Raw genomic sequence first — 22,620 nt, forward strand, 5'->3', positions numbered from 1 at the left:
TCGTTCCGCTTCTTCCATTTAATCAGCATTAAACAAACTGATAACAGAAAGAATATTTTCGATGGATTCGACACGATAAAGTTGAAGTTGAATAGATATATAAATAGGGTTCGATCTCAGATGGAAATATTGGAAAAAAGTGGATGAAATTTTGTTAAAACAGAAGAGAATTTAGCACATCCACAAACATCATCCTTTAAATTTCTTCTATGTATCGATTCGGCGTTAATTTCCCCGCTTCGCCGCTAGTTTCAATGAAAACAAACCCGGTTTTTGCTTCCGTTGGATTGCCTCCCAAACCATCCAAAAACCTCCACCAAAAACCACGTTTTATGCAACTTCTAATCTTCGGTAAACTAGTTTAGTTCTATCAGTCTCTGAAGACGATAACTTGGTTATGGCAACCCGCGTCATACAGTGTAATTGTGAGTTTTGGTATAGTGGTGGTGTAGACAGTGTTCAGTCTCGTCGAAACGCGCGTCGGATCAATCCCGTCTTCCTGTTTCTTCCATCATAATTCCTAATTTTTGGAAGCCACTCACACTTTGGTTTTCTTTTTGATTTGCTTTAAGCTTTCGTTTGTAGAACTTCGTCGAAAGCTTTTTCGTTGTCCAAGAATGTAATCTATTCGAATCTTGCTTTTATCTATGATCTGTCTGTTTCTGCTTTTTCCGAAATACGTTTTGAGTCTCTAAACGACTTGTACCTCAAGCTGCAACGAACCAAATGGAAACTGTTTCAAAAGAAGCCTTCCAAATACGATTCTAGTCATTATATAAATGTTGTTATTGTTTTAAATTGTTTGTTTAGCAAAAAAATTTGTATCCCTACATTTCTTGTTTCAGACTTTTTTCCCTATCTTCCAAAAAAGTAATTTTCCCGATAGTTTTTTATTATTTATCTATTTTGCCTACGACTATTTAGTAAAACGAACTTCTCCATTCTATTGTACTATAAAGGGAGGTTGAACCAATGAATAAATCAATTTGGATCGTATTAAATCAAACCAATAAATTACGTTCACCATTAATGTCTGTATTGGTTCAGACAATTCGGAATTTCTTTTATAAATTCACCCACTTTCTATTATCGAAGTTGAGGCGTATCTAAAAATAGTTTTTTACTTATAGAAGAAAATAGTCCAGTCAAATAAGGAATATTTAATCGAAACCTTATTGTGAACACACTATTTGAACTACAATCGCAATTACATTGGCTGACGTTGAATAATTCATCTGGGATATAATACAACGTGTTCTGCGCGCTCTTTAAATGAAACTTACACTCCCGGCGGTCTAAGACAGTGCCGCGTGATTGTGAGTAGTTACCGAGTTAGAATTATTTGAATAATAAATTATATTTTGAAGTGATAACTTCGGTAGATACCTCGTATATAAAATTAACTCGTCCGAAATTGATTCGCAGTCAATTCAAGAACCATATCTCTTCTATTTAGACACGTTATGCAACTTTCCGCACAGTTTGAGCTTTTGTTTGATTTTGATTGACTATCCTGGTTAGTCTTGTATGTATGTTGACGTTAATTTTCATTTTTAAAATGTCATACCGTGAATTTCCCGTCGTTTTTTCGTGTATATGAACTTTCATGATAAAAAAATTTCAATAGAATCGAGTTCTAGTCCATCTACATCAATCCTTTTGATTAATTAGTTGTTTCGTTGTTTGTTTTTATTTATTTAAACGATTTTTATTCGTGGGGTTAATTAATAAACACTATCTCTTACATTCTATACACTATACACTACACTAATTTATAATAATTCACTTTCCGCTATCACTTAACTAATTTATTTAAATTCTTCGATTACTTTATTACAAACTGAACTACACTGCACTGCACAAACCGTGAATTTCCCGTCGTTTTTTGTGTATATTAACTTTCATTATAAAAAAATTCAATAGAATCGAGTTCTAGTTCATCTACACAAATCCTTCTGATTAATTAGTTGTTTCGTTGTTTGTTTTTATTTATTTAAACGATTTTTATTCGTGGGGTTAATTAATAAACACTATATCTTACATTCTATACACTATACACTACACTAATTTATAATAATTCACTTTCCGCTATCACTTAACTAATTTATTTAAATTCTTCGATTACTTTATATTTCGGTCTGTTCACTACAACTATTTATTATAAACTGAACTACACTGCACTACACAAACCGTGAATTTTTTGTCGTTTTTGTGTATATGAACTTTCATGATAAAAAAATTTCAATAGAAACGAGTTCTAGTCCATCTACATCAATCCTTTTGATTAATTGGTTGTTTCGTTGTTTGTTTTTATTTATTTAAACGATTTTTATTCGTGGGGTTAATTAATAAACACTATATCTTACATTCTATACACTATACACTACACTAATTTATAATAATTCACTTTCCGCTATCACTTAACTAATTTATTTAAATTCTTCGATTACTTTATATTTCGGTCTGTTCACTACAACTATTTATTATAAACTGAACTACACTGCACTACACAAACCGTGAATTTTTTGTCGTTTTTGTGTATATGAACTTTCATGATAAAAAAATTTCAATAGAAACGAGTTCTAGTCCATCTACATCAATCCTTTTGATTAATTGGTTGTTTCGTTGTTTGTTTTTATTTATTTAAACGATTTTTATTCGTGGGGTTAATTAATAAACACTATCTCTTACATTCTATACACTATATACTACACTAATTTATAATAATTCACTTTTCGCTATCACTTAACTAATTTATTTAAATTCTCGATTACTTTATATTTCGGTCTGTTCACTACGACTATTTATTATAAACTGAACTACACTGCACTACACAAACCGTGAATTTTTTGTCGTTTTTGTGTATATGAACTTTCATGATAAAAAAAATTTCAATAGAAACGAGTTCTAGTCCATCTACATCAATCCTTTTGATTAATTGGTTGTTTCGTTGTTTGTTTTTATTTATTTAAACGATTTTTATTCGTGGGGTTAATTAATAAACACTATCTCTTACATTCGATACACTATACACTACACTAATTTATAATAATTCACTTTTCGCTATCACTTAACTAATTTATTTAAATTCTCGATTACTTTATATTTCGGTCTGTTCACTACGACTATTTATTATAAACTGAACTACACTGCACTACACAAACCGTGAATTTTTTGTCGTTTTTGTGTATATGAACTTTCATGATAAAAAAAATTTCAATAGAAACGAGTTCTAGTCCATCTACATCAATCCTTTTGATTAATTGGTTGTTTCGTTGTTTGTTTTTATTTATTTAAACGATTTTTATTCGTGGGGTTAATTAATAAACACTATCTCTTACATTCGATACACTATACACTACACTAATTTATAATAATTCACTTTTCGCTATCACTTAACTAATTTATTTAAATTCTTCGATTACTTTATATTTCGGTCTGTTCACTACGACTATTTATTATAAACTGAACTACACTGCACTACACAAACCGTGAATTTTTTGTCGTTTTTTGTGTATATGAACTTTCATGATAAAAAAATTTCAATAGAAACGAGTTCTAGTCCATCTACATCAATCCTTTTGATTAATTGGTTGTTTCGTTGTTTGTTTTTATTTATTTAAACGATTTTTATTCGTGGGGTTAATTAATAAACACTATCTCTTACATTCTATACACTATATACTACACTAATTTATAATAATTCACTTTTCGCTATCACTTAACTAATTTATTTAAATTCTCGATTACTTTATATTTCGGTCTGTTCACTACGACTATTTATTATAAACTGAACTACACTGCACTACACAAACCGTGAATTTTTTGTCATTTTTTGTGTATATGAACTTTCATGATAAAAAAATTTCAATAGAAACGAGTTCTAGTCCATCTACATCAATCCTTTTGATTAATTGGTTGTTTCGTTGTTTGTTTTTATTTATTTAAACGATTTTTATTCGTGGGGTCAATTACTAAACTCTATCTCTTACATTCTATACACTATACACTACACTAATTTATAATAATTCACTTCTCGCTATAAAAAACTTATATGAAACAAACATCAAACGAATTCCGCGGTTTATAAAAAGTATGTTATAGACGCCGTGCGCGCTTTCGCCAAATTTTAGAATTCCACTACATCTAGATAGGGGTGGAGATAATTAGAATTAGTAGTACAAACATGTTAAGAAACTTTCACGATCTATGTTAATCTAGTTAATATACGAGATGCAATAGAATAGTCAGTAGCCTTTGTCTGTTTTAGTTTATTTCGAGCCATGAAACAGTGGGTATTATAAAGTTCAATAGTGCCTTTGACAAGGTGATTTGTTAATTCCACTCATATTAGAATGTTCGGAATATGGGTTTGGATGTAGCTGCAAGAAATCTCCGTCTTCTATTTCATAAGCTTCCAGGTGTAGTGATTCCATTCGAGAGAACGTGGATTGAGGTTTCGTCCATCTTCTGTGTCCACTGAAGCGACAGTAGGACTTCTGATAGTATATCTAGATGAGATTTGGTGCGACACTCGTCAACAATTGAGTTGATGGTTCCAAAAAATATTACCAGGTTCCAATTCAAGACTTTTCGTGCAAACATGACATGTATTTCTACGTCCAACAACTTTTTCTAATGAAAACTTTTGTGCAAAAGAAGCAGATCAATTAATTCAGCTTCCAACAAGTTCTGATCAAGATTGTAAGTCAATTGTATGACTTGTACTTCATTCAGTGACGTTTTTTTGTTCAATAAGTGGGTTGTGGAGTATATAAATTATGATTTCTCGTAGAAAGCGACCCCAAATTAAAATTTTCCGTTTAAGTTATTGAGCAATATACTTCTAGTGCGCTTTATCCCTACAAGCATCCCGCACCAGTGATGAAAATTAATATTGCCACTTCCTTCGGCAAATTTCGAAAAACTTTTTAACTACCCTCTCCGCTTTGTCGAATATTTACTAAAACAAGCTTCAGTTATTAAAGTTTCGGTTGTTGTTATAAGAAAAGTTTGACTTTTTTCTACAATAACGTACGAAAACAAAAATAGAATATAAGAGATTAACGAGTTTATCGAAATTATACGAAAAATCGAACAAGGAATTAACAGAAATTAAGATTACAAAGAACTATAGTGACCTAGGAGGCAATTAGATCGATGGATCAGATACCACACACCAATTAACCCACAAGAGGACACCAGCCAACCAACGACACGCCACGCCACACTACACCACGCCACGCCACGCCGCGCTATCCCACGTGAGACGATTCAAAGATACAAGCGACGTGTGTCAAGACGTGTCAATGCACTTTTCTTGACACCGTTTAGGATCTGTTTTCAATTCTCGGATTAATACATAAAAAAAGGCCACGTTTTTTACGATTTTTGTCGATTTTACGAACCCAACATCTTCTTTTTCACTAACTATGCAAAAAGTACTAAAAACTTTTCATAATGAACCATGAATGAACCACATGGAGTGGCGTGGCGTGTTGCTACAAGGGTGTATAACCGATGGAGCTACCCCATCCTCCATAGATCTAGATGGAGAGGAAGGAGACGGAATGTCATGTTCAACAACCACACGTGGACGTTTGCGTGGATTTTTTTTGTGGGTGTGTGTGTCTAAAATAATTGAATTCGGACCGTGTGGTACCTTTCAGGTAATTCTTTAATATTTTTTGATGATTTGTTGATTAATTCTTCAAAACATTCTACGTAATGGAAATTCTATTATAATTTAAATGTGATTAAAAAAAAATAAAAAGATATTTGTCGTTGTTGTTTATTTGCGGAAGAAACGAAACCATCAGATCGTATACGAAACCGGCTTTTCCACACTTTCCACAATTTAATCAGAGTTAAAGGATTTCCAGAAGAAATTTACGATGAAGTAGATACTTTTTGAGAGATTAAATCAGTCAGAGGAAAGGGAGACACTGAAAAACTTGAAAAAAACTACTTTGTTTGTAAGTAGATTAATATTTTTGTTATTAACTAATTCCACCGGTTTACACTTCTACAAATAAAGAATTTCTATAAAATGACGTCCTGGGCGTCTGCAGGCGTTCTTGTGCCACGACTGCCCGTCGATTAAGTCTTACAAATATTGCTCCAAGTGGGATCATAGTGGGATAGTTCAGAAGATCATCTGTCGTAGGAAAATCAATTAGTTTCTGGTCAACTCCGGATCGCCTTTAAGTCTCTTCTGTATTAAATCCAGCGTCATCAAGGTATACTTGGGAGCCGAGCTCCAAATGTGCAAGCCAAGTTCATCCAAAAAAGGATGAATCTGGGCCATGTAGAAGATTAGAAGCTGTTGCCTAATTCATAGTTTTTTTGGTCTTAATTGGAGCTTCAAATGTGCAAGCCAAGTTCACCCAAAAAAGGATGAATCTGGGCCGTGTAAAAGATCAGAAGCTGTTGCTGATCTCATAGTTTTTTTGGTCTTAATTGGGGCTCCAAATGTGCAAGCCAAGTTCACCCAAAAAGGGATGAATCTGGGCCATGTAGAAGATTAGAAGCTGTTGCCTAATTCATAGTTTTTTTGGTCTTAATTGGAGCTTCAAATGTGCAAGCCAAGTTCACCCAAAAAAGGATGAATCTGGGCCGTGTAAAAGATCAGAAGCTGTTGCTGATCTCATAGTTTTTTTGGTCTTAATTGGGGCTCCAAATGTGCAAGCCAAGTTCACCCAAAAAGGGATGAATCTGGGCCGTGTAAAGGACCAGAAGCTGTTGCTGATCTCATAGTTTTTTGGTCTTAATTGTGGCTCCAAATGTGCAAGCCAAGTTCATATAAAAAGGGATGGATCTGGGCCATGTAGAAGATCAAAAGCTGTTGCGGAATTCATAGTTTTTTGGTCTTAATTGGAGCTTCAAATGTGCAAGCCAAGTTCGTCCAAAAAGGGATGAATCTGGACCGTGTAGAGGATTAGAAGCTGTTGCGGAGTTCATAGAGGGCTTCAAATTTTTGTAGAGCTGCCTTGGCTCAATCGGCAAACATACCAAGACATATTACTCCCAACCTCAATGCCCAACAGGCGAATTTGCCTTCCTGGTGATATTTTAGGGCCGAAGAGGACCAAATCCTTGAGCTGCAGTGCCAGTCTTTGATAAACGGCTGCTTGGGTCTTTGCTGAATTAAACTCAATTAGATTGCTTGAATCACGTGACACCCAAATACGAAACAGTATTAAGGCACAACACACAATTTGATACATGACTTTTGATGTTAAATGTAGGCACACTTGATTAATTCTAGTTTGTACCTTCTAATAAACTTAATTAATGTTTATGATGATAAAGAAAAAATTAGAGTCTTCGTCGTTGATATTAAGTTACTATTGAAGGCGTAATTTCCAATTATAAACTGGTAATTAGAGAGTTAATTCTTAATTAATTATCAACATTTCATGTTCTAGCCTTTCGGAACTGTGAAGTGACATGTTTAATTAGATATCCGATTTCAAATAAATAGTCGGGGGTTTACAACGACATAATTAAACATCAAACTAACAATATTGATTAATTTTTGTCCCGAAATCTTTTGTATATCGAAATTTCTACTCATAATAAATTAATGGCGAAGTTGTGAGTGTTAGATTACGAAAATAAACGTTATCTTAGAGAAAACCGTCACAAGTCAAAATTTTTCAACAATTGTTTTAATCTGGAAGAGTGTCTTAACTCTACTCGGCACTAGATGGCGGTTATATCGTTACTGAATAATTTTAGAACCTATTTGCTCAAGACTGCCATATTTCGTTAATAATCCGGTGAATCAAGCTGCAAATCAGTAAATTTTTGTTGGGACGTGCATAGACAAGATATCTAGACCCCCGACGGACATCTTGTTTTTTATCCTAACCGTCTATGGCGCCCTCTAGGCGCGCGGTCTCGTTCTTTAATAACCAGACCTCGTATGTATCGATCTAATTTCAAATTTTATCAAAACGTTCGTCTACAAATTTCCAAATCGATGTTTGTGACTTAACAATTAATCGAGTTGATTCTTTCTACGTTATTCCATACAATTGGCAAACAATATCGGAACGTTGGAGACGGGAGGAAAATAAATAAATCGATCAAAAGGAGACGGTTATATTAAGGACTTATTGAAACCTACCTGTCAGGCAAACTCTATGGAATATAACGAATTGCCATTTAGTCCGTTACAGATTTATTTGATATTGGTTATATCAACGTTGATAAAATGTATTAGAATTTATACAGAAGGTCACAAAATTAATTCTCACTCAATAAGTCGTGCGACTAACGAAACAGCTGATGATCATTCAAAAATGGCCGTCGTGGGGTAAACAACTGTTGATGAAGTAAATTGCTGTGTAGTTTTATAAATTGTCAGACGAATTTTAAACCTTATTATTTCGAATTGGCCTTTTTAAGGAATTGCAACTTGGAAAACTCGAAATATCATCCTAAAAACGTGATTTTGTTTTTTTTTTGACTACGCATTGTTGTGTTTAATATAAGTAAGCAACCTAACGAAACAGCTGATGTTCATTCAAAAATGGCCGTCGTGGGGTAAACAACTGTTGATGAAGTAAATTGCTGTGTAGTTTTATAAATTGTCAGACGAATTTTAAACCTTATTATTTCGAATTGGCCTTTTTAAGGAATTGCAACTTGGAAAACTCGAAATATCATCCTAAAAACGTGATTTTGTTTTTTTTTTGACTACGCATTGTTGTGTTTAATATAAGTAAGCAACCTAACGAAACAGCTGATGTTCATTCAAAAATGGCCGTCGTGGGGTAAACAACTGTTGATGACGTAAATTTCTGTGTAGTTGGATAAATTGTTAGACGAATTTTAAACCTTATTAATTCCGGTTTTATTTCGAATTGGCCTTTTTAAGGAATTGCAACTTGGAAAACTCGAAATATCATCCGAAAAACGTGATTTTGTTGTTTTTTTTTGTCTACGCATTGTTGTGTTTAATATAAGTAAGCAGCCTAACGAAACAGCTGATGTTCATTCAAAAATGGCCGTCGTGGGGTAAACAACTGCTGATGAAGTGAATTTCTGTGTAGTTTGATAAAAGGGCAGACGAATTTTAAACCTTATTATTTCCGGTTTTATTTCGAATTGGCCTTTTTAAGGAATTGCAACTTGGAAAACTCGAAATATCATCCGAAAAACGTGATTTTGTTGTTTTTTTTTGACTACGCATTGTTGTGTTTAATATAAGTAAGCAGCCTAACGAAACAGCTGATGTTCATTCAAAAATGGCCGTCGTGGGGTAAACAACTGCTGATGAAGTGAATTTCTGTGTAGTTTGATAAAAGGGCAGACGAATTTTAAACCTTATTATTTCCGGTTTTATTTCGAATTGGCCTTTTTAAGGAATTGCAACTTGGAAAACTCGAAATATCATCCTAAAAACGTGATTTTGTTTTTTTTTTGACTACGCATTGTTGTGTTTAATATAAGTAAGCAACCTAACGAAACAGCTGATGTTCATTCAAAAATGGCCGTCGTGGGGTAAACAACTGTTGATGACGTAAATTTCTGTGTAGTTGGATAAATTGTTAGACGAATTTTAAACCTTATTAATTCCGGTTTTATTTCGAATTGGCCTTTTTAAGGAATTGCAACTTGGAAAACTCGAAATATCATCCGAAAAACGTGATTTTGTTGTTTTTTTTTTTGACTACGCATTGTTGTGTTTAATATAAGTAAGCAGCCTAACGAAACAGCTGATGTTCATCCAAAAATGGCCGTCGTGGGGTAAACAACTGTTGATGAAGTAAATTTCTGTGTAGTTTGATAAATTGTCAGACGAATTTTAAACCTTATTATTTCCGGTTTTATTTCGAATTGGCCTTTTAAGGAATTGCAACTTGGAAAACTCGAAATATCATCCGAAAAACGTGATTTTGTTGTTTTTTTTTTGACTACGCATTGTTGTGTTTAATATAAGTAAGTAGCCTAACGAAACAGCTGATGTCCATTCAAAAATGGCCGTCGTGGGGTAAACAACTGCTGATGAAGTGAATTTCTGTGTAGTTTGATAAAAGGGCAGACGAATTTTAAACCTTATTTTTTCCGGTTTTATTTCGAAATGACTTTTTTAAGAATTGCAACTTGGAAAACTCGAAATTTCATCCGGAAAACGTGGCTTTGATGGTTTTTTTGACTACGCAGTATTGTATTTAGTGTAGGTGAGAGGTAAATTCAATCGAAAAAGCAAGTTCATTCGAAAAATGAACAAGATTGTGACTAAAGCATGAAATTTGTCCTTGTACCTTTTAGCTACAACCGGGTTATCACCTCGCATGATTAAAAAGTATTATTCATGCTTGATTAACTTAAGCAATGTGGAAATTAATATCCAAGAAACTTTCGTAACTTAACCACAAAATAAATAAAGTCTCAATACCGAAAAAAAACCAAAAAAATCGATTGTTTACCCCACGGCCACCATTTTAACGTAGATCAAGTGTTTCTTCAGATTGCGTAATTGACAGTTTCAGCCGTATTAGTTTCACTAGAACAGATCTAAAAAGTGTCTATGGAATCCTTTCAACAACATAAAACAAAATCAATACAAAACAAGTCTTGAAATCGAAAAAAACCAAAGAAAATCGATTGTTTACCCCACGGCCACCATTTTAACGTAGATCAAGTGTTTCTTCAGATTGCGTAATTGGCAGTTTCAGCCGTATTAGTTTCACTAGAACAGAAACTCGATTGTTTACCCCACGGCCGCCATATTGACATAGATCAACTGTTTCTTTAGTTTGCGTAATTGACAGTTTCAGCCGTATTAGTTTCACTAGAACAGATCTAAAAAGTGTCTATTGAATCCTTTCAGCAACATAAAACAAAAGCAATACAAAACAAGTCTTGATATCGAAAAAAAACCAAAGAAAATCGATTGTTTACCCCACGGCCGCCATTTTGACGTAGATATGTGTCTTTAGTTTGCATAATACGCACTAAATTGGCTCTATAAAAGTCAGAACAGTATCCGTGGAAGAATGTGAAGATCGTGGATTAATTGTTCAACAGAAAAGGATTTTAAATTGATTGCCTACCTAATCGGTTCGGTTTCCAGATAATATTGTAATTCGACCATTTTGTATCAATTATATATTATTTCGGAAGCACTTTCGTAGCCTCTATACTTCAACCTACCTCCGATAATTCCCGATTTTCAATCCACTAAGCAAATTCATTCCCTGTACTCGCATTCACACAAATATTTTCGTAATTAGGAAAAGTTTAATTGCCTTTTAACTCGAAATCAATCTAAATCTACCTAAAAGTTTTAATTGACAACATTGCATTTCGTAAAGTTATCGGCCACATTAATCGGTTGTTGGGAGCATTGTTTAATCAACTGCGGTTTGGTATTACATCACTAACTCGGAGATATTTGTGTTTATAACTAATTCCAACAAAGAAAAATCTTAATTTTTCATTTATTGATATTTCAAATTAGAAATTTCACCATAAACCGTATAACAGATCCGGTTTAATGCGGAAAAAAGCGGATTTTATAGCGCAATAAATTTATATTTCAGTCTTTTAATACAGTTATAGTGTCACCAATGGTATTCCGCTTTTATTTTTTATAATTACGATCGTTTCAAACGTATTTCGTTTGATATTAGAGCTCTGGCAACACGTCTATCCAAATCATCATTCGTACATTCTATAAATGAAATTTATCATTATTTAATTACGAATGTTTGTTAAATATCAAATTCCCTGTATATTTTTTTCTATTACTCATCTAAATATACAGTTTTGCATGCCTTGTATATTTTTTTTCGACATTAAACTTCTTTATTAACTTACTATAGATCTTGTGATCGGTTTTCGATTAGGATGTACATTATTAAATTTATTTTTACAAGTAAAAATCCATTTTAAGGTGGAAATTTTGAGGTTAGGAACAAATACCTAGAATACTTTTTTGTAGAGAATTTTGTGCTCTACATTTTTTGCTCAATCACTTTTTTTGGATTTCTTCGTAGTTCTCGAGTTACTCACGATTCAAAATATTTTTGATTATAAAAATCCATTTTAAGGTAAAAATTTTGAGGTTAGCAACAAATACCTAATATACTTTTTTGTAGAGAATTTTGTGCTCTACATTTTTTGTTCAATGACTTTTTTTCGAATTCTTCGTAGTTTTTGAGTTATTCGCGTTTCAAAGTATTTCTGATTATAAAAATCCATTTTAAGGTAAAAATTTTGAGGTTAGCAACAAATACCTAATATACTTTTTTGTAGAGAATTTTGTGCTCTACATTTTTTGTTCAATGACTTTTTTTCGAATTCTTCGTAGTTTTTGAGTTATTCGCGTTTCAAAGTATTTCTGATTATAAAAATCCATTTTAAGGTAAAAATTTTGAGGTTAGCAACAAATACCTAATATACTTTTTTGTAGAGAATTTTGTGCTCTACATTTTTTGTTCAATGACTTTTTTTCGAATTCTTCGTAGTTTTTGAGTTATTCGCGTTTCAAAGTATTTCTGATTATAAAAATCCATTTTAAGGTAAAAATTTTGAGGTTAGCAACAAATACCTAAAATACTTTTTTGTAGAGAATTTTGTGCTCTACATTTTTTGTTCAATGACTTTTTTTCGAATTCTTCGTAGTTTTTGAGTTATTCGCGTTTCAAAGTATTTCTGATTATAAAAATCCATTTTAAGGTAAAAATTTTGAGGTTAGCAACAAATACCTAAAATACTTTTTTGTAGAGAATTTTGTGCTCTACATTTTTTGTTCAATGCCTTTTTTTCCAATTCTTCGTAGTTTTTGAGTTATTCGCGTTTCAAAGTATTTCTGATTATAAAAATCCATTTTAAGGTAAAAATTTTGAGGTTAGCAACAAATACCTAATATACTTTTTTGTAGAGAATTTTGTGCTCTACATTTTTTGTTCAATGACTTTTTTTCGAATTCTTCGTAGTTTTTGAGTTATTCGCGTTTCAAAGTATTTCTGATTATAAAAATCCATTTTAAGGTAAAAATTTTGAGGTTAGCAACAAATACCTAAAATACTTTTTTGTAGAGAATTTTGTGCTCTACATTTTTTGTTCAATGCCTTTTTTTCCAATTCTTCGTAGTTTTTGAGTTATTCGCGTTTCAAAGTATTTCTGATTATAAAAATCCATTTTAAGGTAAAAATTTTGAGGTTAGCAACAAATACCTAATATACTTTTTTGTAGAGAATTTTGTGCTCTACATTTTTTGCTTAATCACTTTTTTTGGGTTTCTTCGTAGTTCTCGAGTTACTCACGATTCAAAATATTTTTGATTATAAAAATCCATTTTAAGGTAAAAATTTTGAGGTTAGCAACAAATACCTACTTTACTTTTTTATAGAGAATTTTGTGCTCTACATTTTTTGTTCCTGCACTTTTTTTCGAATTCCTCGTAATTTTCGAGATATTCGCATTTCAAAATTTTTATGAGTTTTAAGTCCCAAAATTTCGAAAATCCGTGCCTGTAATTTTATTAAGAGCTAATAGACTTATTTAGTATTCCAAAATCTCCCACAATCTAGAAAATCAACCCCCCCCCCCAACTTAATTTAGTTTTATCTCAAAATCGCCTAATTTGCCTGTACTATACAAAATATATATTTTTTAATATTTCTGGTAATTTATTAACAATGAATTATTTGTGTCAATAAATATAATAAATAAAATGTGATTTTTATAAAACTAGAAGAAATTCTTGGTTTTCTGTTCGAATTTTAATATTTTGAGAACGTGATAATATATATAAAAAATTCTGGAAGAGAATATAAAATAGAAAAAATTTGTAGTATTTCAAGAAATTAATAAATATCCCTATTTCATAACCATAACTAAATTATGATCCGATCTGAAAGTTTCTTAAAGAAAACAATGAACAGGTTTCAAAATTTTACTGTACTATTATTTTGAGCTTCATTTTAAACAAAAGAATGAGTGATTAAAATATGAATGAATGAGAATTGGGGCAATTTAATGAAATCTCACAATTCATCTTTTGTTATTTGTTTAAACAAAATCCTCGTAACTTTTGAAATGTATAAAAATAGGTAATTCATAAAATTTTTAATAAGAAATTTAATATGAATCTGAAAAAGGACAGATATTATCATACACCAAGCTGGCAACATCGCTTATATAATATTAACGATTTTGTCAATATTGATTAATTAATATATTAGATTTCGATTGTTTTGTCAATTTCTCAATAATAGAAATAAATTTTATCATAAAACTAATGTCTTTATACCACTATAATACATAAATAGGAAAAAGGTAGCGCCAAAATTAACCACGTTTACCCACCATATTACAGCTTCCATTTTAGTAACCTACTTCCGCTATTACAACTAACCAAAAAAAATTACTACAATTATCATTTATTTACCAAACACAACCTGATTAAATTTGTTTTGATTTTAATGTAACTTGAAACATTATCAAAGTAATCAAACACATGTGGTATAGAGGTCACGTGGTTAAACACGATCAACGTATGTAATGCCACACATTTCAAGAATGTTATGGGAGTGCTGAGTAGTTACAAAAAATTCAATTTTATATAATCCGTTTACATTATATTATTCATATTAGTAACTAGTTCCGATAGTTTTTTAATTATTGGGAAGTTTACTTGTGTAATTACAAAATAAATTACAACTTTGTCAGTTAAAAAAAAAAAAAAACTTTATCCGTAGTTTATTATGAAAATTTTCAAACAACGACTCACCTTTCTGCATAAATGCTTGCGTCAATATAACATTTATATCCTTTCAAATTGTATAACATTCACTGATAATAATTGCAGAAGGTATCATAAACAAAAACTTTTGAACAATTCACCGTACACAAAACAATCTAAAACAACCGAATTATGATTTTATTCAAATTTATTGAATTACAGAATCGTCCACGATTTTGTTCATAGTTCACAACTACCATAACTGTTATTTTTTTTTATTTATATCTTCGGTTCACCGTGTTAAAATGTTCCAAGACACGAAGACAGAGATGGCGACAAAGAGAGGATATAGAACCGGTATTGGTGTATGGTTACTACTATAGAGGGGGATACCACGACTAACCTAGCCAAGGTTAAAGTTGCAACGGGTTGAGCTATTCACTATAGGATGTAATTATATACGAGTTTGAGTACAAAAGTTCACAAAGATTTTATTTGCAAAAGCGCTGGTAATATTATCAATATTTTTCGTTTACTAAACTCATTGATTTCTTAATTTGATAAACCGCATTTTTATATTAATTATTGACATATTTTTAATCCAACTGTTTAATTTCTTCGTATTTTACCATATTTTTTAATTAAAATTCACCTTCTATCCATATATAATTCGTCTGTAGAAAAACGAGTTTACATCAAGGTTCATTTTAAATGCCTTAAAAGTAAATATTTGTTTTCCATCCAATTTATTTATCAAGTAAATATAAAGTATAAATTTTTCGAATTAATTTAAATGAAGTTTGATTATCCAAACGTTAGATCAAATTTACTTATTTCAATTACTTATCTAGCTTTTATTTATTCATCTCATTTTAATAATGACGTCACGCTATAGCAGTATCGGTCTACCTTTCTTGTGTCACTCCTTGGCGAAGCCCCTCGAACGGATACCGAGAATTCTTCATCTGAATTTACATAGAGCAGCGGTAAAAAGAATTAACGGAAACAACGGTATCAATTTGTTTAAATTTGATAAAGTAATAACATATAGAAAGTCATCTAGTTTCAAATAATTTTCGAATAAAGTTCAAGTTAGAGTTATTTGGTTAATTAAGTAAAACCAAGGTCAGTGTAGGGTCAATACGATTAAATACAAATTGGTGTAATTTGTCATACGAGGTTAATTTAACTTAAAAACGATCTTTTTCTAAAATTAGTTACAAGAAATACTTTCATCAATTATTACAGTTATGTGAGTAACGTGAAATTGTGACTAAAATAATATATAATCAAATCTAATTGCGTGTGGTTAATATTTTCCAACATAAAATGATGATAAATTCAATTTTATGCTTACTAAACACCAGCAGTATATAAATTGGGTATAAAAAATATGAAATGTTTGTATTACATCTATAGAAACAAAAATTATGACCAAATAATTTGATTAACGATACGTTTTAATAAATCAATATGAGTGTAAAACTAATTTGATTAAAAAACACATTCAGTGAAAACGTTGGAAAATAATTTTATGCAGGCTTGTCATTCACGTAAATCTGATTTAGAATTATATCTATCGAACATTTCCAGTAAAATTTTTATTATTATATATATTATTATTACTTTTATTTACGTGTCAATAGATAATTTGTATTACATGTTCATGATTCGTTTGTAACCTCTCATCCTGAATACGGTCCTGTTTAGGAAAGTTCGGCCATATTTGAATTTAGTGTATCAATGATATATAGTAAACTGAATGACGATTCATCCTTATAATTGAGAATTGTCTAAATTTATTATAAATTAAAAATATTAATTTTTTTTTCGTAATTCGTAACGTACTTATAAACAGTTTCCTGTTTTGTCTTGTACTACCAGTGCTGCCAATTCTCAATATATAGATAGTGACGTAAATTACATGGTCTCTGACTTAATAAGTTAAACTGTATCAAAGATTTAAAACGATTTAAAACTGTGTCAACTGAATCTTGATGATAATAACAAACTTTATATTTAGAAATTGAACAAGATTCATGTAATAAAAGATTCAAATTGATTTATTCTATATTAAAACACAAAAAATAGCAAAAACTCTAATATGGATTATCTTTAATGGCGTAGGTTAATCGGTAACAAAGGAGAAAGTCGTTATCTTATATAACAGTGAGAAACGATAATTATTTATGTATTTAAAAAGTAGTGAACGTAACCGTTCAACACATTGTTAGGTAGTGTGATTTGAATACAACGAGAAATATGCAAACATGTTGATGTATATACACAGAATCGTTACGTTGTAGAGTTCTCATGAAATTAATTTTGATATTATACACTGCTCGACACAAAAAAGGTTCACCTTTTTCTTTCAAAACAACCGTAACTAATGAAATTTGGATAGTAGATGCATTTTACAAAATAATTTCGCACTAAGGAAGAATTTTTGAATTTACCACCACGGAACGGGTTAAAGAGGGTACAGGAATTTGTGTGGAAAACGATTTTGCAGTTAGAATTTAGTTTTTAGTTTAAAATATGAAAAAGAATTACGAATTTTAACGTTTTGAAAATTCAACAATAAAAATGATGAAGAAAATCTCAAAATTTTGTATAAAAGTCCGTTAATTTTGAGGTTAGCATCTTTTGAGGTTAGATATTAGATGACAATAGACACGTTTTACTTTTTAGTAACTTGTATTTGTAAAATGCCGTATTCGAAAACATATGACGGTTTCTTTTCGAGAAAAGTAGTCTCTGAAGGTAAATGAAGGCTAGTATCTAAACAAGACACTCTCTGAAGACAATTGAAGGCTTTTTTCTGAAAAAGACAGTCTCTGAAGACAAATGAAGGCTTTTTTCTTCAAAAGACAGTCTCTTAAGACAAATGAAGGCTTTTTTCTGAAAACGACAGTATCTGGAGACAAATCAAGGCTTTTTTCTGAAAAATACAGTCTCTTAAGACAAATTAAGGCTTTTTTTCTGAAAACGACAGTTTCTGGAGACAAATCAAGGCTTTTTTCTGAAAAAGACAGTCTCTTAAGACAAATTAAGGCTTTTTTCTGAAAACGACAGTTTCTGGAGACAAATCAAGGCTTTTTTCTGAAAAAGACAGTCTCTGAAGACAAATGAAGGCTTTTTTCTGAAAAAGACAATCTCTTAAGATAAATGAAGGCTTTTTTTCTGAAAACGACAGTTTCTGGAGACAAATCAAGGCTTTTTTCTGAAAAAGACAGTCTCTTAAGACAAATTAAGGCTTTTTTTCTGAAAACGACAGTTTCTGGAGACAAATCAAGGCTTTTTTCTGAAAAATACAGTCTCTTAAGACAAATGAAGGCTTTTTTCTGAAAAAGACAGTTTCTGAAGACAAATGAAGGCTTTTTTTCTGAAAACGACAGTTTCTGGAGACAAATCAAGGCTTTTTTCTGAAAAAGACAGTCTCTTAAGACAAATTAAGGCTTTTTTCTGAAAACGACAGTTTCTGGAGACAAATCAAGGCTTTTTTCTGAAAAAGACAGTCTCTGAAGACAAATGAAGGCTTTTTTCTGAAAAAGACAATCTCTTAAGATAAATGAAGGCTTTTTTTCTGAAAACGACAGTTTCTGGAGACAAATCAAGGCTTTTTTCTGAAAAAGACAGTCTCTTAAGACAAATTAAGGCTTTTTTTCTGAAAACGACAGTTTCTGGAGACAAATCAAGGCTTTTTTCTGAAAAATACAGTCTCTGAAGACAATTGAAGGCTTTTTTCTGAAAAAGACAGTCTCTGAAGACAAATGAAGGCTTTTTTCTTCAAAAGACAGTCTCTTAAGACAAATGAAGGCTTTTTTCTGAAAACGACAGTATCTGGAGACAAATCAAGGCTTTTTTCTGAAAAATACAGTCTCTTAAGACAAATTAAGGCTTTTTTTCTGAAAACGACAGTTTCTGGAGACAAATCAAGGCTTTTTTCTGAAAAAGACAGTCTCTTAAGACAAATTAAGGCTTTTTTTCTGAAAACGACAGTTTCTGGAGACAAATCAAGGCTTTTTTCTGAAAAAGACAGTCTCTTAAGACAAATTAAGGCTTTTTTCTGAAAACGACAGTTTCTGGAGACAAATCAAGGCTTTTTTCTGAAAAAGACAGTCTCTGAAGACAAATGAAGGCTTTTTTCTGAAAAAGACAATCTCTTAAGATAAATGAAGGCTTTTTTTCTGAAAACGACAGTTTCTGGAGACAAATCAAGGCTTTTTTCTGAAAAAGACAGTCTCTTAAGACAAATTAAGGCTTTTTTTCTGAAAACGACAGTTTCTGGAGACAAATCAAGGCTTTTTTCTGAAAAATACAGTCTCTTAAGACAAATGAAGGCTTTTTTCTGAAAAAGACAGTTTCTGAAGACAAATGAAGGCTTTTTTTCTGAAAACGACAGTTTCTGGAGACAAATCAAGGCTTTTTTCTGAAAAAGACAGTCTCTTAAGACAAATTAAGGCTTTTTTCTGAAAACGACAGTTTCTGGAGACAAATCAAGGCTTTTTTCTGAAAAAGACAGTCTCTGAAGACAAATGAAGGCTTTTTTCTGAAAAAGACAATCTCTTAAGATAAATGAAGGCTTTTTTTCTGAAAACGACAGTTTCTGGAGACAAATCAAGGCTTTTTTCTGAAAAAGACAGTCTCTTAAGACAAATTAAGGCTTTTTTTCTGAAAACGACAGTTTCTGGAGACAAATCAAGGCTTTTTTCTGAAAAATACAGTCTCTGAAGACAATTGAAGGCTTTTTTCTGAAAAAGACAGTCTCTGAAGACAAATGAAGGCTTTTTTCTTCAAAAGACAGTCTCTTAAGACAAATGAAGGCTTTTTTCTGAAAACGACAGTATCTGGAGACAAATCAAGGCTTTTTTCTGAAAAATACAGTCTCTTAAGACAAATTAAGGCTTTTTTTCTGAAAACGACAGTTTCTGGAGACAAATCAAGGCTTTTTTCTGAAAAAGACAGTCTCTTAAGACAAATTAAGGCTTTTTTCTGAAAACGACAGTTTCTGGAGACAAATCAAGGCTTTTTTCTGAAAAAGACAGTCTCTGAAGACAAATGAAGGCTTTTTTCTGAAAAAGACAATCTCTTAAGATAAATGAAGGCTTTTTTTCTGAAAACGACAGTTTCTGGAGACAAATCAAGGCTTTTTTCTGAAAAAGACAGTCTCTTAAGACAAATTAAGGCTTTTTTTCTGAAAACGACAGTTTCTGGAGACAAATCAAGGCTTTTTTCTGAAAAATACAGTCTCTTAAGACAAATGAAGGCTTTTTTCTGAAAAAGACAGTTTCTGAAGACAAATGAAGGCTTTTTTTCTGAAAACGACAGTTTCTGGAGACAAATCAAGGCTTTTTTCTGAAAAAGACAGTCTCTTAAGACAAATTAAGGCTTTTTTCTGAAAACGACAGTTTCTGGAGACAAATCAAGGCTTTTTTCTGAAAAAGACAGTCTCTGAAGACAAATGAAGGCTTTTTTCTGAAAAAGACAATCTCTTAAGATAAATGAAGGCTTTTTTTCTGAAAACGACAGTTTCTGGAGACAAATCAAGGCTTTTTTCTGAAAAAGACAGTCTCTTAAGACAAATTAAGGCTTTTTTTCTGAAAACGACAGTTTCTGGAGACAAATCAAGGCTTTTTTCTGAAAAATACAGTCTCTTAAGACAAATTAAGGCTTTATTTCTGTAGAAGACAGTCTCTGAAGACAAATAAAGGTTTTTTTTTAAAAAAGACAGTCTCTGAAGACAAATAAAGGGTTTTTTCTAGAAATGACAGTCTGTGAAGACAAATGAATGCTTTTTTCTAAAAAAGACAGTCTCTGGAGACAAATGAAGGCTTTTTTCTGAAAAAGGCAGTCTCTTAAGACAAATGAAGGCTTTTTTCTGAAAACGACAGTATCTGGAGACAAATCAAGGCTTTTTTCTGAAAAATACAGTCTCTTAAGACAAATGAAGGCTTTTTTTCTGAAAACGACAGTTTCTGGAGACAAATCAAGGCTTTTTTCTGAAAAAGACAGTCTCTTAAGACAAATGAAGGCTTTTTTTCTGAAAACGCCAGTTTCTTGAGACAAATCAAGGCTTTTTTCTGAAAAAGACAGTCTCTTAAGACAAATTAAGGCTTTTTTCTGAAAACGACAGTTTCTGGAGACAAATCAAGGCTTTTTTCTGAAAAGACAGTATCTGAAGACAAATGAAGGCTTTTTTCTGAAAAAGACAATCTCTTAAGATAAATGAAGGCTTTTTTTCTGAAAACGACAGTTTCTGGAGACAAATCAAGGCTTTTTTCTGAAAAATACAGTCTCTTAAGACAAATTAAGGCTTTTTTTCTGAAAACGACAGTTTCTGGAGACAAATAAAGGTTTTTTTTTAAAAAAGACAGTCTCTGAAGACAAATAAAGGCTTTTTTCTAGAAATGACAGTCTGTGAAGACAAATGAATGCTTTTTTCTAAAAAAGACAGTCTCTGAAGGCAAATGAGGGCTTGTTGTCTAAAAAGACAGCTTTTTTATGTTGACATTTTTGTATTTACTCAATAATCAACTTTCGCATAAATCTTTAAAGCTCAAACTGAAAAATTCTACTTCTTTTAATTATATTCCAGGGTACCCCTATTTTTCGGCTAATTTGACCGGGCTATAAGAACTTTGATACAAGTTTTTATCAAAGTCGATTTACAATTTTAATGAACACTGCTTTCTATGAACCTGATATTGACAGCATTTTATAAACAGTATCGATACTGTGGTTAATAATCTGAAAACGAAAACTTCGAAATGAAAATCCAGCGTAAATTAAATTTCTATTTTTTTACAAACACAGAGTCATTAATACCACGCTTAAACCCACTCGACTACAGATTAAAGATTCACTACAACTTTTCCAAAATAGTCTAATCTAATATCTCGTATTAGATTCACACATTTGAAAAACAATCACCAAAAATTAATCGTAACATTAAAACGAAATGGTTAATGTTACGTTAACGTATGTGTAAGAAAAATAAAACTACTAGCTGGCTGAAAATGACAGTATCGAGATCGGTACGAATGACAGCTGTCATTAACGTTGTTTGTTGCTGTCTCTTTTTAATATAATAAGGCATCTACTAAAACGTATGTCGTTACTTAAAAACACGTATATATATACGAGGGTTGCAATAAATGATTGTATTTTTTTTAAGGCAACAAGCCTATGAAGTAAATACTGTGTACTTAGATTCTGTACCGTCAAATTTCAGGCAATTGAATTCATAAAAGTTTCGAACGACGACGAACGTTCAGGATCGACAAAAAAGTTGTCAAATGATAAAGGACGAGTGTCAAATTAATATAAGAGAAAGACAAAAAAAGGAGTCGGATGTTTTAAATCTATTCTAAACTTATCTATTTCTAAACTTATGTTTCCTCGGTGGTATGTACCTGCAGAAGTAACATATATAAATGGATTAAATCCTTCCGAAACAAAGACATGATTCTCGACGTTTTGTCTCCATGGCGGATTTCGTGTAGCGGTCAGCAGGTTTATAAACCCGAAGCAGGAAGTTCGCTTGTCAATTTTATCCTTAGAGATAGTAAACTTTCCTTTTAAAGGAAGTTGAAAAAGGAAACGTACCGAACGAACTCAGCAGATTTTCTATAAATATATAAAAAGAAAATTCACTTCGTACAAGCTTTTAGTTGTAGTTTAATTCTGGTAGCGTGTTGAGTTGATCGTGTCAATTGGGCATCGAGAAACGTACTTTCTCTGTATACAAACAGTCACAAATTTTTATTTGAAAGAAAATCGAATAAAAAATTCAAACCCTGAAGCAGAATAACAAAAAACTCAATTTTCTCTTTAAACTTTTGGTTGATTCCAACTATTATTTGTTGTTGTTCATATACCGGTTTCTTTTCGAAAAAAGCAGTCTCTGAAGGCTT

General features: G+C 31.6%; 1 protein-coding gene across 2 annotated transcripts in view; it reads right to left on the reverse strand.

Annotated features, from left to right (window-relative positions):
* The window catches only part of LOC130898001 (cadherin-87A), a 178,957-nt gene extending 163,892 nt beyond the window's left edge, over positions 1–15,065 (reverse strand). The window contains exon 1 of one of the 2 annotated variants that reach the window (XM_057807016.1): positions 14,753–15,065. The gene's annotated coding sequence lies outside the window, so the exon portion shown is untranslated. The remainder of the gene's footprint in view (positions 1–14,752) is intronic. The other variant, XM_057807019.1, reaches the window with a different exon arrangement.
* Between the last annotated feature and the right edge of the window lie 7,555 nt (positions 15,066–22,620).

This window comes from Diorhabda carinulata, chromosome 9 (genome assembly GCF_026250575.1).
Source record: "Diorhabda carinulata isolate Delta chromosome 9, icDioCari1.1, whole genome shotgun sequence".
NCBI lineage: Eukaryota > Metazoa > Arthropoda > Insecta > Coleoptera > Chrysomelidae > Diorhabda > Diorhabda carinulata.